Source organism: Mesoplodon densirostris, chromosome 14 (assembly GCF_025265405.1).
Source record: "Mesoplodon densirostris isolate mMesDen1 chromosome 14, mMesDen1 primary haplotype, whole genome shotgun sequence".
Lineage (NCBI taxonomy): Eukaryota > Metazoa > Chordata > Mammalia > Artiodactyla > Ziphiidae > Mesoplodon > Mesoplodon densirostris.
In genome coordinates, this window is record NC_082674.1 from 44,009,382 (window position 1) to 44,023,569 (window position 14,188).

Sequence of the window (14,188 nt, forward strand, 5' to 3'; positions counted from 1 at the left end):
TTAAATGTGGTTGACTCTAACGCAATAGGCTAAGTGTTATAAAATAAGAATTAGAAGCCTGTGGGTCACAGAGGAGAAGAAGGAATTGTACACTTATAAGGCTTTTCACCTCTTGTTTCCTACATCTACCCTAGTACAAGCCCTCTATATCACTTATCTGAACAAGTTTATCCCATGTTTAACTTTTCCCCACTTAGACACATGTCTGGCCATATCACTGCCCAGCTTAAAGCCTTTCAGTGGTTTCCCATCACCTAAACCTCTGATCAAGAGCTAGATCTGATCCACCTCTCCAGTCTCATCTCTAAATATCTTTTGCCTTACGTTCCATTAAATGTGAGCTATTTGTTATTCATCATATTCAACACACAATTTCTCATCTTTGTGCCCTTGCTCATGTTTCCTCCTTTAATTAGTGTTTTCTTTCTTCCCTTATTCTCCCCTTCATTTATCAAAGACCCACTCAGGTAATCATCTATAGGACTTTTCCCCAGACTCTCCCCGACAAAGACCTTATAAGGATTCCTATTTCTCATTAGGTGCTACTTCTCTGTGCTCCTATTTTGCATAGCTCTATTATTATAGTTATATTTTAGTAATGACTTCTTTGTATATGTCCTTCATAGTAGAGTATAAGGTCTTCAAGAGCTGAGCTTGTATTTTAGCCACTTTTTATTCTTAGTACAGTAAATTCCATTCATTCGTTGATTAATTCATTCACATATTAATTCAGTAAGTATTTTGTATTGAGGATATAAAAATATCTCTCAAAGATCTCACAGTCCAGTGAAAAGGCAGGAGAGTCTACAAGTGACTCTAATACAATGTGCAAAGTGCTATAGAATGGTACATAGAAAGCTGTGTAACACAGAGAAGAAAGAATTTTTACCTCCTTTGTTAGACTCTATGAGGGTACAGTAATAATATAAAATAAGTCAATGCATTAAAATTTTTATTGAAAAATTTACATATTTTCTCTATCTCTCCTCCATTAGTTCATTTTATTTTTATTTATAATAATTGTCAATAAGTCAATGAGGCCCTAAAATTTCAAGATAAGTAGGAGGGAAAGAGAGGGAAATAGTCAATGACTTTCCTCTATAACTTTTTCCTAGTCTCCACCATTTTTAACTGGCTGATAAATTGCATTATTTTACAGTCTTCTTGGAACATATGTGAATGTAATCATCATTTGAGTATCAACTGTAGAAAAGGATACGGTGCAGATATGTGGCGGAAACTAGAAAGAAAAAAAAATTTTCTGGTTTCATGCAAGACATTTTTGATATGCTATGTAGGAAAAGACTTATGTATAAATAATGTATTTTGATATACATAAATAAGTGTATATTTGTGGCAAGTGCCATCAGAGATACAGCAATACTGTGCTCTTTCAGCAAAATACTAGGATGATTCAAGAACTGATGTTTGGGGACTGCACTGTTTTAAGTTCTCATTGTAGCTCCACTATTATTGTGGATTTGTTTTGTCTTGTTTACCTTGGACAAGCTATGTAGCCTTTCCAAGTTTTGGTTATAATATAGACAGCATTATGTTTATCTCAAGGTTTTATTGTGAGGATTAATAAAATTACTTGGAAAAAAATGCCTAGCATTGAGACTGACAGCAAAAACTTAGTAAATGTCATCAATTACTATTATCATTAATGCCGTAAAAACCTAACATGATTTGAATCCTTATTCTAGCTAGGAATTGTGGTATATGCTTATTATTGTAATGGCTGAATATTTTAATCAAGAAACTCTAGTAATCTTTGACATTTTCAGATATCTCAAGTTTTAACAATTTTTGACCATGAATGTAGAAAAACTATAGAGTGTGTGTGTGTATGTACATTTATTTCTGTACATTTATTTCCAATGGCCTTGACAAAGAGAATATTATTCTTTATGTCAGTCTCTACAAGAAACAGCATGTTAGAGGACTCAACATAAAAAAACTTTAAGCCTATTGGTATAATTAAGATTCTTAATTATAACAAATTATATAAACGATAGTATACATATGAACCAGAGAAGATGGAGGCCTAATTTATAAGATGCTGAATTTAGTTTGACTAAATGAGCCAACTTTCCCCTTCTCCTAGTTAGAATTCCTGGTTTGGCCTACCACAATGCCTTAAATAGAGGTGATTGCATAGTTTTCTATAATGTAACATACAAAGCTAAGCTTTAGAAGCTGTTTTCTCCTTTTATTGTGCTCTACTGTTTGAGCAAACAAATAGATCAATTTTAGGTGAGCAATAATGGTTGGTTAACCATTAACAAATGAACACTTGTAAGTTGGTCATAACTTGGAGTAAAGTAATGGCACAAGAACACCATTAGTGTGTGAAATAACTTTTTCTAGTAACTTATGGCCTATTTTAAATTACATGATTTCCAGTTCAAAGGTTTATATTTATGTCACTTGGAAAAACTTAATCTCCAGTATGTAATTTAACTCTTACAGTAGCACTGACAGATCTTGGAAAGAAAGACTTGTGAGAAGAAGAGAGAATGGAAGTATGAAATATATGATAATTTCATCACAGAATAGGCTATACAAACATCACTTGTTAAAAACTTCAGGTTTTGTTAGCTCCAAAATAGCACTATTAAGTGTATAATTGTTTTCTTCTTCTAAAGACAAAAACCGAAGGGCCCATCAGCACATGGGGGATGTTCAGTTGTAAGTAACATTTCATGCCTATCAGTCAGTTTTCCCTAGGTTTTCTCTAATATTGGAAATCAAGCAGGATTGTTCAATTAGTTACTTTTGTATCCTCTGTCACAGGTAAATGAACAGTTCCATTTCTTTACCTGGTAGCTTGTTAAGTTATGAGAACTGAATGCCATCTCCTTGTTTCAAAATGTTCTGAAAATAAAAACAAATGTGTCTTTACTTTGCAGATGTTCCTATCTTTACTGTACTTGACAAATCTGTTGACAAATTTTTCTAAATTTTACAAAAATTAATTGCATATAACTATGCCTGACTAAAAGAGATAATAGACCTCCAATAATTTCTTAGAAACTGTTAAATATTCTTGACTAAATGCCTATGAATCCAGAATGCATCATATTTCTCATTGCTTTGATTTTAATACTGGTAAGTGGAGGTATTGGGAATGTGGGAATATAATTACTCTTTGGTTCATGATTTGTCACTTTTAGATATTGGCTTTCCTAAAGCTAAAGACTTCTGTCTAACAGTATGTTTATACCAAATCTACCAAACCTATTTATCCAGGGCTATTATTACAATTTTTGCAATTTCTTTATAAACATAATAGCAATAGTTTTCTCATCAACACTTGCTTGATTATTCCTGTCCAGATATCATTATTTAAGACATCTCCTCAAATTTTCCATTGAATCTTTCCCTGTAGCACAATAATATAAGAAAAGCAGTTCTGAAAATATAAATAGGGTTCCATGATCAAATAAATTTGGGATATGCTTCTACTAAATACTCCTTTTGGAAATTCACAAGGCACACTGCCATATTATAGGCTCTGAAAGGTTTTAAAATAAAGAAGCCTATTTAACCTAGTCCAATCCCAAATTTTCCAAAATAATTTGACAATAGAGCATTTACTAACATATCCTGGAGAGGTAGTGATAAGTGAAACACACTTTGGGAAACAATGTTACACAGTATATAAGAGATAGTTTTAATTGTTACCAGAATCAATAATTTTCTTGGCATCAAGGCTTTCTAATAAAATCTAGTTTAGTGGTCTCCTTTGGTAGATTTTAAGATTCAACATAAAATGTATATTTATTCCTAATTCACAGCATATACTGCTTCCAGGGGGAAAAAATCCAACCTTGTATGGTGGTATTCCATAGCTGGCAAATTGACTGGGTCTTCTATAGGCCATTTCCACTTTTCATGATGTCCATGGCTTTTGAATGATTGAATGTGAGCCAGGAGCTATGAATGCATGAGTATAAACCCACTGCCTTACTTCTTTTGCTATTAAATTCCCTGGTCAGAAACAGAATGCTATTTGAATACCCTAACATTGCAACATTGCAGAAACATTGCTAGCAGAAGCATGGCAGGCAGGGAAGGCATATGCATATACACACACACACACACACACACACATAATAAGTATATAGTCCAGGAAGAACAAATCTTCTTGATAACTGGATGCAAAAAGTTATGAAATTATAACCAGATTCCTTGAGTTGTGATGCCACATCAGACTTTACATTATCTCTACCTCTGGAAGACTGGGTGCTAAGTAGTAGTAGTAGATCAGCCATTTTGTGAAAAAGTCTATTTTATTGACCCCCTGCATAACCTACATTTCTACCACCATGGCCACTCTTTATGAGCCTTTGAACAAGGACAGGAATGTTCAGGTAAAGAGACTTCATCCACAGAATGTGTCATCCATCTAGCTAATTATTGAGTCTCTTCTGCAGCTGGTATCCTTTGATAAACATTCCCATAGAATATAGATAGCCTTATACTCTGTGTCCATTCCAAGTGTCTCATCCACAAGTCTCTTTTCAAGATTATTTTTTCATCAGATCTTCAACTTCATTATTTCCAAGTCCCTGACCGACCTGTGGCAAAGAAGACAACCGGATGTGTTGCAGCCCTCCCCTTTCAGCTGGGGCCAGAGTATCATGTACAACCATCTTCAACCCAGGTTCAAAAATGCTCTTCCTAGTTCACAGGATTTAGGGTACTTCTTCTAAAGAATGGAGAAAGAAGTGGCAATGAAGCAAGAGGAGGTGCACCAATATCATTAACCACCTGCTTATAACACTTGCTAGTGCCTTCTTTAGGCCTCAGTAGGTCCTGATCAAGTATGCACCACAGCCTTTTGATGATGTGCTACCCTTGAACATGCTTTAGCATTTGGTGGATCAGATAACACCCAGTTTATGTCAGGAGCTCAAGTGGTTCGATCGTTTGGTGTCCTAAGCACAGACCTTGAGTTTCCACCAAGATCCGGTTGTAACCATAATAAGAAACATGAATATGGAACTTACCATTTGTTGAACACTTTCATAAGCACTTTATGTACATTAATTTATTTAATTATCACAGTGACACATGAAGTAGGTACTATTATTGTCCCCATTTTTCAGAGAAGAAATGTGGCACAGACAGTTTAAGTGTTGTGGTCGTGGTCACACAGCTAATGGGGGGAGAGATAGGATTCAAACTCAGACAATCTGGCTCCAAAAATTACACTCTCAACTCTTCCCTGCACTATGACACTTCAGTTCTAAGCCAGGATTGATTTATTGAAAGCAAATCTTTTTTTGAAGAAGAAGGCATGACTTTGCTTTAAAATCCTGAAGGCCATTGCTGTGATTGTCTTTTTAGGGCCTGCCACAGTTTCTATACAGTATTCCCTTCCGTCACAGTCACTTTGAGCTGGGTCATAAAGACCAAGTGGTATGCAGTTCTAAGTATCTGGGATTCTTATGATGTCCCATGCAACTCTTAAAAATTTCCAAATTAACTATTGAAACAAAACAACACTGTATTAAAATAGCATGATTCTAGAAGCTCTCATTACATATATTTCCTTTAAATTTTAATTGTCCATTTTTTTCCAATTGCATATTTTATTAAAAACCAAACACCTTGATTTCATTAACTGTAACCTGCCATTTTGTCTCATGTCTCTGCCTCTGTATTGAGAATAAAATGCAACAAAGATCTGTCTCTATCAAAGGGAGATCTTCTATCTTAACTTTTTAAAAAATAAGATACTATTCTTTTCTTCGTCTCCATGAAGATGCTGATGGCTGACGTATGTCTCGTACAAATATAGACTCTTAAACCTCCTGGCATTACATTCAGAAAGGGAACTAATATATTGCTCTAATTTTTGTCCCTTTGTCTTTAAATTTTGCCCCTTTGTCCTCCCATAAGCAGGACAAAAAGAAGAGAATTTCTTTAACTTATGTCAGCTACTTAGAGTCCTTTCCCTCAGGACCCAGAACAAACTTGATTTTTTTAATCCTGAGAACATGACCTGACCCACCAAAATGCTTTCAAGAAGTTTAACTTTTTGGTTTCTTTTTATTCACAGCTTTCAGCAATTTAGTTTCAATATGAATAAGAACATGGAAATCATACCCACAACTATGAATTTGTTAGATTATCTCAGCAGTGCTTTTTCACCATAGACTTGCCTATCAATTCACCCTCTGAATTCCTTCCACCATGGCCAATTGATGCTAAAACATTGTCCCTACCTTTAGCCCTCTGTTGGTCATTGAATCAGTCCCAGCTACTATTTCACTTTCTTGGGGACCACATTATGAAACAAGTAATCTAATGAACTAATCAAATTATATTATAGGTAGTTTTGTGCATTTCTTTTTCACTGTATTTTGATATATTTGAAGGTGGAATCATGTCCTGTTCACCTTTGAAATTCCCATAGTTTTATACAATGTGCTGGAACATAATAGAAATATAATTAATGGTTATTGAATTAAATGAGACCCAGAGACAAAATCCACACCTTTATGGTCACTTATTCAGTAATAACAGAGGTAGTGATTTCAGTCCTGTATTGTCATTTGGAGAAACCCCAGAATCTTCAATATAGGCAGTTTCCTACTTGTTATGTTGTCAGCCAGGCCCAAGTGGAGACAAATATTCTGCTTATTTGGCAATTTGATTCCAAACTCCATGAGAGGCGTGTTGTGGTTTTGTATCTCAGAATTTTGGAATTGCCTTGGAAAACAACCCTTATAGAATCTCAGAGTAAATATAAGTATCAAACTTTTCTAGTACAGCATCGTCTAATTTTTGTTGATCTGTTCTATGATCTCCTATCATACAAGGAAGCAGGAGATGAATTATTTTTCCTGCCTTTTTTATATTTACTCCTCTGGTTAAGTTTATGTTAAACTCCAGGAAGAAAGTTTATTTTCCTCAGATCAATTATTAATTCCTTAGTTTATGCATCTACTATATAACTGGCACCAATTGGTGGTAAGTGCTAGAAGGGCAGGATGGAATTATGAATATTAATAACACAAAAATCTCTTCTCTCTTCACCTCCAAGGAGCTTTTGCTTTAGTAAGTGGTAGAATATGAGTCTCTGGCTCATACTGCTAGAGTTATACCAATGATCTTGGATTGGATTTTTTTCTCTGGGGGTAAGAATACTGTGGTATAGTAAAATCCTTATGAATTCATGGGACCTACATAGAATCAATGGGAAATGCATGGCAGAAGTGTATTTGCATGTAATTATACCAGAACCCTATTCCAGAACTTCTTTCTCAGAATGTTATAAGCCAGACTAGTGCTCCGTATCCTTATTTTTATCAGAGTAGATTATGAGAATGATAAAACAGAAGCTATAAACCAATGCAGTTTGATGTCCCAGTGAAATAGACTCATAGTCATATAGTAATTAAATAAATTCTATTTATTTACAGAAAGCCTACTTTCATCAGATCATTTTCTTCAGTGAGTGTGTAGTCCCTTCTGATTTATTCTAAGTTTGATGCAGGCTCAACCCATTTCACTGTTAGTACTAAGGAGGAAATGCTGATGGTTTGTGATATTATGTTGCCAAATTGTGTATCTACTGTATCACCATCTCCCTCCTAACACACCCATACTCCTTCTGAGTGTTTGAAAAACTGTTTCTGCCACTGGGACTATTATTGAACCAATTTTTCATTATTTTTTTCCCTGTAATACATGCCAAATCATGGATTCTACAGATAATCTTTATTGTAAAACCTGTTAATAAAAAAATCAAGAGTATGAATTATCTTAAGAGCATACCAAGGTTGAAGTCTCCTGTTGGTAAAATATTGGCGTTCTTTTTCATATGATAATATGGTTATTGTGCTAAAATACTTCTTTGTATGTTTTGAAGTCTTGTTATATACAAAGTTTATTTTTTAGTGAAATAAAATAATTTGTCAGGTTAAAAAAAAATAAAATATTGACCCAGCAGCCAATTATAGGTATATATCAGGTCTAATAGTATCAGAACAGGATCATAAGTGAGGAAAGAAAACTACATATTGCCCCTAACTTCACCCATACTGTTTTTTTTGTAAAGCACTATGAAAGGAGATGAGGAAATGGGTAACCTCAAACAGAATTTCAGTTCAAGTTGGAAAAAGAATGAGACAATAGAATTTAATGACATAATCCAATTAACAGTTATTAACCTGGTTTATACTAAAAGGTGCTTTGAGGGGTACAATAAAATTTTTACCACGTATTTTACCATCAGTAGTTTATGATTTAATTTAAAAATTAAAGCAATAGGAAAAGATTAACTATGTAAGACTGTATGTTCAGGGCTATATGGCTGAAGTGCCCAGTGATACTGGAATTTTAGAGAAAGAGATCACCAAGAGATAGAGGGGAAATTTCCTTTTCTTTTGGGAGATTTTTACATTTTAGTGGATAAAGGAAAATGGTACAGAGCATTTAGTTTTATTAGAAATTACATACAGAGATGGCATATATCAGGCTTTGTGGTAAAAATGAAATAATCACTTCACTAATTTTCAATCAATATCTACAAAAGATAACGGGTTCCTTTGGCACTGTTAATTTCAGTTGCATGTCTATAAAACTGACCACACAGGGAGCATAATCATTCAATAGTATAGCTAGTGGTTTTATTGCATTTTAAATCCAGTTATGCTTCCTTTAAGTAATATGCATTCTAAAGAATATCTCACAGAGCCTATTGAATTATAGGAACAACATGAATTTCCTTAAGGAGGAGAATTAAATAAAAAGAAAAATGGGGTAAAAAAGTAGAAATCTGAGCTAGTAAGTGAGAATTTCTCACACCAGACTATTGTGAGCTGGGTTTTTTGTTGTTGTTGTTTTCTGAGGCAGAAAGAATTGAAGGTAAAGGGCCTCCAGAGATGAGAAAGACCTGAAATCAGCTCCAGATATCCAGCTCTATGCCTGTGACCTTATATAGATAAATGCTCTTGACTTTAAGCCCCTTTCATTTTTTTTCTCTGAAATATAAAATTGGTTTCCTTCTTCTACTCTGTCCATCAACCAACTGCTGGAATCACATTTCTCCACAGACTTTTTTTTTTTTTTTGTATTGAGGTTGAGTGATGGTGTGTTTAGCAGCTGAATAGATATTTGGAAAAACCATATTGTCCATGCTCTCATAGGGTCTCTCCCAAGGCAGATAGTGTTTTTTCATTTCATTTGGATAGCTAAACTGAAGGAGAAAAATGCTAGCATTGGCCGGATTCTCTCAAGTATTATCTCTGAAAATGGGCTACTTCTGAATCGTAGACGTCACGCTAAGGTGGAATGTCGGCACTATGCTTTACACACATCTTTTCATGCCTTGTCCTTTGAAGAGTATAGATAGTTATTCTCAATCTGTTATTAATCATCATTATTCTTATGGGGAGTAGGTGGGAAAGGGCACAGGTTTAAGTGTACATGAATCTAGTTCAGCCTTGCGAGAACATTATGGCCAAATGTTCATCTCAGGCTAATGTGTTATGTCACAGTGGAGAGATGAGTCAAAATAGAATACCTTGTGGATAATTAGAAGCGAGAGTCAAAGTGTTATTCTTCTGATCAAGGGAAAGATTAGATCCTAGCTATTAGTCTGCCAGATTCAGGATGGCCTTGCAAGAGAGCAGTGCAGGGTTCACTCCATAATCTAAAAATAATGCTAAGTAATGACGCTAACACAAATATGAATATCTTAATCCACAATATCTGTACTTGGGTAGCAGTAAGAAACAGAGTTTAATTTAATTGTTTGGAGTTTGGTTTTCTGAGTGATCTCAATAATAAAACAATCTTCTATGACTTGAGTTTCCTTTCTAAGGTTCTAGAAAACAGTGTGTAAGCCATGGATAGTTCATTTATATTTCTTATACCTTATATCTATCTTTAATGTTGTAAAATGGTCCACAAGTTAAAAATAAAAGCAATTAAAAGTAAAATTGCATTACATAGTAACTTTGTGCAGTTACTATGTGTATATATGAAAGGCTATCGGCTGGCTCTTTTGTGGCATTGGCTAACTTGTACTCTTAATTTGTCATTCCTCACAATAGCCCTGCTCTGTGTGAAAGACAGTCACTGAGCATAGTTATTTATGTAGAGACAGTTTTATAGAATATGAAACAGTGAGCTAGAACACCAGCTGTTTGGTGCCAGCCAAGTGCATAGAATTCATCTGTACTTTGTTTGCTTTTTCTGTTTAGGTTCATTAATTTATCACTTTACTGTATGAAATGTATCCCCCCTTCACAAGTTATTTTAATAGTTTTATTTCTCAAATGTGATAAAATTCCATCCCTAATTTTTTAACGTTTAAAGTTTTAGATCTCTACATATCTCTGTTCTCAAGTTTGATGTGATATTAGTAACTGGAAGATTCTAAATATAATCAGCAGACAAAACAGTCATGACCTCAATGAGAGTGTCTATAGTTAGAAATTAGAAGCTTTAATATTCTAAAGTATAACTGGGTAAGGTAGTAAAGTTCTTTTCCCCTGTTTTCTCTCCAAGGTTCCAAAGATATTTATAGAATTTTTATGGTGCACATTGTATTTTCAAAAATGCTGTCTAGAGGTCAAGAGATGACTTTGTTGACCTCTAGAAAACTCATTCTGCTGAAACAATAAGGTTGTAAAGAGAAACTTAATAGTATTCTAATAGCTTTAAATATTCCAGAATTTTCTCAAGAATTATTTAATCTACACAAATTTGATGTCATTTTGTGATTTATGCTTGTCTTTATAATGCAGCTGATATGGCATTAGTGGAATTTCATTATGCAATGAATAGTTATTCTGATGAAGAAAATGATTAAATTTAATTTCAACCAAATATAAGATTGTATAATAGTATTTTCCCTGTTGGATGTTAATATAAACAAAATCCTTCCTAATGTTGTGAGCTGATAAATGCATTTTGAAAGCATAATAAAAAGTAAAAAGAAAAGATAAATTCTAAAAACAGAGAGTAAGAGGAGATTGTTGAAAAGTTATAAGCATATATGACTTCAGTGTTGCTGATCCAGGAATGTTAACGTGGTTTGGTTGTGTTTTGGGCCATCTATTACTTTGACTATATTACAATATATTACATTAATGTGCAAGTAAATACATGTAGGTAGCATAGGACAACCCCATTCATTCTTCCTATTCCATGTCTGTCCCAGCAAAATGCTAAACATCACTAATTATTAGAGAAACACAAACAAAACTGCAGTGAGGAATCACCTCACACTAGTCAAATGGCCATCATCAAAAAGTCTACAGATAATAACTATTAGAGAAGGTGTGGAGAAAAAGTAACTCTCCTACACTGTTGGTGGGAATGTAAATTGGTATAGCCTCTATGGAGAACAGTAAGGAGGTCTCTTAAAAAACTAAAAACAGAGCTACATATGATCCCGCAAACCTGCTCCTGGGCATATATCTGGAGAAAACCATAATTCAAAAAGATACATGCACCCCAATTTTCATTGCAGCACTATTTATAATAACCAAGACATGGAAGCAACCTAAATGTCCACCAACAGAGGAATGGATAAAGAAGATGTGGCACATATATACAATGGAATATTACTCAGCCATAAAAAGAAACGAAATTGAGCTATTTGTAATGAGGTGGATGGACCTAGAGTCTGTCATACAGAGTGAAGTAAGTCAGAAAGAGAAAGACAAATACTGTATGCTGACACATATATATGGAATTTAAGAAAAAAATGTCATGAAGAACATAGGCGTAAGACAGGAATAAAGACACAGACCTACTAGAGAATGGACTTGAAGATATGGGGAGGGGGAAGGGTAAGCTGTGACAAAGCGAACGAGTGGCATGGACATATATACACTGCCAAACATAAGGTAGATAGCTAGTGGGAAGCAGCCGCATAGCACAGGGAGATCAGCTTGGTGCTTTGTGACCGCCTGGAGGGGTGGGATAGGGAGGGTGGGAGGGAGACGCAAAAGGGAGGGGATATGGGAACATATGTGTATGTATAACTGATTGAATTTGTTATAAAGCAGAAAAAAATAAAAAATAAACTTTGTGAACTGTAAAAAAAAAAAAAAGAAGATGTGGTACATATATACAATGGAATATTTACTCAGCCATAAAAAAGAATGAAATAATGCCATTTACAGCAATATGAATGGACCTAGAGATTATCATACTAAGTGAAGTAAACAGGCAGAGAAACACAAATATGATATCACTTACATGTGGAATAAAAAAAAAAGTGATACATATGAACTTATATACAAAACAGAAGTAGACCCACAGACATAGAAAACAAACTTATGGTTACCAAAGGGGAAAGGGGGTGGGGGAGGGATAAAATAGGAGTTGGGGATTAACGTATACACACTACTATAAGTAAAACAGATAACCAACAAGGACTTACTGTATAGCACAGGGAACTATATTCAATAGTTCGTAATAACCTATAAGGGAAAATAATCTGGAAAAAAATAGATATATATGTATGTATAACTGAATCACTTTGCTGTATACCTGAAATTAACATAACATTGTAAATCAACTATACTTTAATTAAAAAAAGAAAAAAAGAAATAAAATAAGGATAAAAAAAGGATTCCTAAGGATTCCTAAGAAAAATGAGGAATTCAACTGAGTTCTAGTCTTAGGTCCATAGAAGGTAAATATGTCCAACTTAGAATGCTTATGGCAACTGTAATTATATCTGAGTAATGACAATTTCATCCTCTATCCCTTCACCTCGATTACAGCTTTGTACACACACAACCTCTACCCCTTTTTCTACATGAGAAACAGAAAAAATTTACAGAAAACTGTAGATACATACACCTTATTTTAAAAGCTAGTTCTTCTGATGTTTTAGAGTTGCCATGGTGATCTGTGGTGGTTTCTTGAATAGTTTTTCTAAGGATGACAGGAAAAGAGGTGTGATGTGTTTAACTAATTGCTGATACCAGTTGGGAACAATTTCTTCTATTTCTGGGGAGAACAAAGGCTCAAGGCTAATTTTCCATCTAGTCGGTAAATGTTGATAACATGTTTGACCTTCATAAATACATAGTTGTTAAGCCACCAAAAACCCTACATTGACTAGACTGATGTATGCTTACCTCAGTAGAATTCTATGGGGGATTATTTCCTTCTGTAATATGGTTGTAGTAGAACTACAGGCCCAGGGGTAACTATATAACTGTTAGGTAGACAACCCTAGTCCAACTTGTGTCTATGGGAAGTCTCATTTCATCTGTAGTAAAATAAGAAAGGGAGGCTAGTTCTCAAAGGTGTTCTATCTCTAATATGCTATAATATGTGTGGCTCTCTAGCTGAGTTGATTTCAGTACTAAGAACATGGCAGAGTTTAAGGCAACTCCATTCATCTAACAAATACTGAGTCTGTACTATGTGCAAAGCTTTGTTCTAGGCATTGCAGATACAAGGGTACATAAAAGGATGAGATCCCTGATCTCATAGAGGTAACATTCTAGGGATGCATAAGGACAAACATGTAAATACATACTATACAAGTTAGTTACTGATTGTTTTGAGTGCCACAAAGTTAACAGAGCAACAAGCAGAGCACAGAGTAGGTCTCTTTAGTTAAGGTCAGTGAGAGGGCCTGTCGGAGGAAGAACCATTTAATGTGCGATCAGAAGGATGAGAATAAGCTAAAGGAAGTGGTTTTCAAGCAGAGGCAGTAAGTGCAGAGTCTCAAAGGTTTAACTGTACCTGGCATGTCTGGGAAATAGAAGGAAGCTGTGCCATCAGGTGCAGTGAGCCAGGGGTATGAAAAGGAAATGAGGAGGCAGGCAGAAAATGCACTACAGGCAAGGCCATGCATCTGAGCTGTAGCAGGGACTTAGGCTGTTGTTCCAAGAGAAGTGGGAGGTCATCTAGGGATTATAAGCATGGCAGTATTGTGCTTACATTTAATTTTTTTTAAAGATCATGCTGGCTTTTCTGTAGAGAATGCCTTCCTCAAGTTTTTATGTTGAATGGCTTTGGGCCCAATCACTTACAGAGATCTTAGTAAAATACCTCTTATATTTATTGCTTCAAACCCTCTATTTTACATAGAAAAAGAGGATTGAGCAAATTCCACAAAAACCTAATACAGGAAGAAGAGTAAATAAAACAAATTGTATGATATTTTGTGTATGTGTGTGTGTTGAAGTGACTT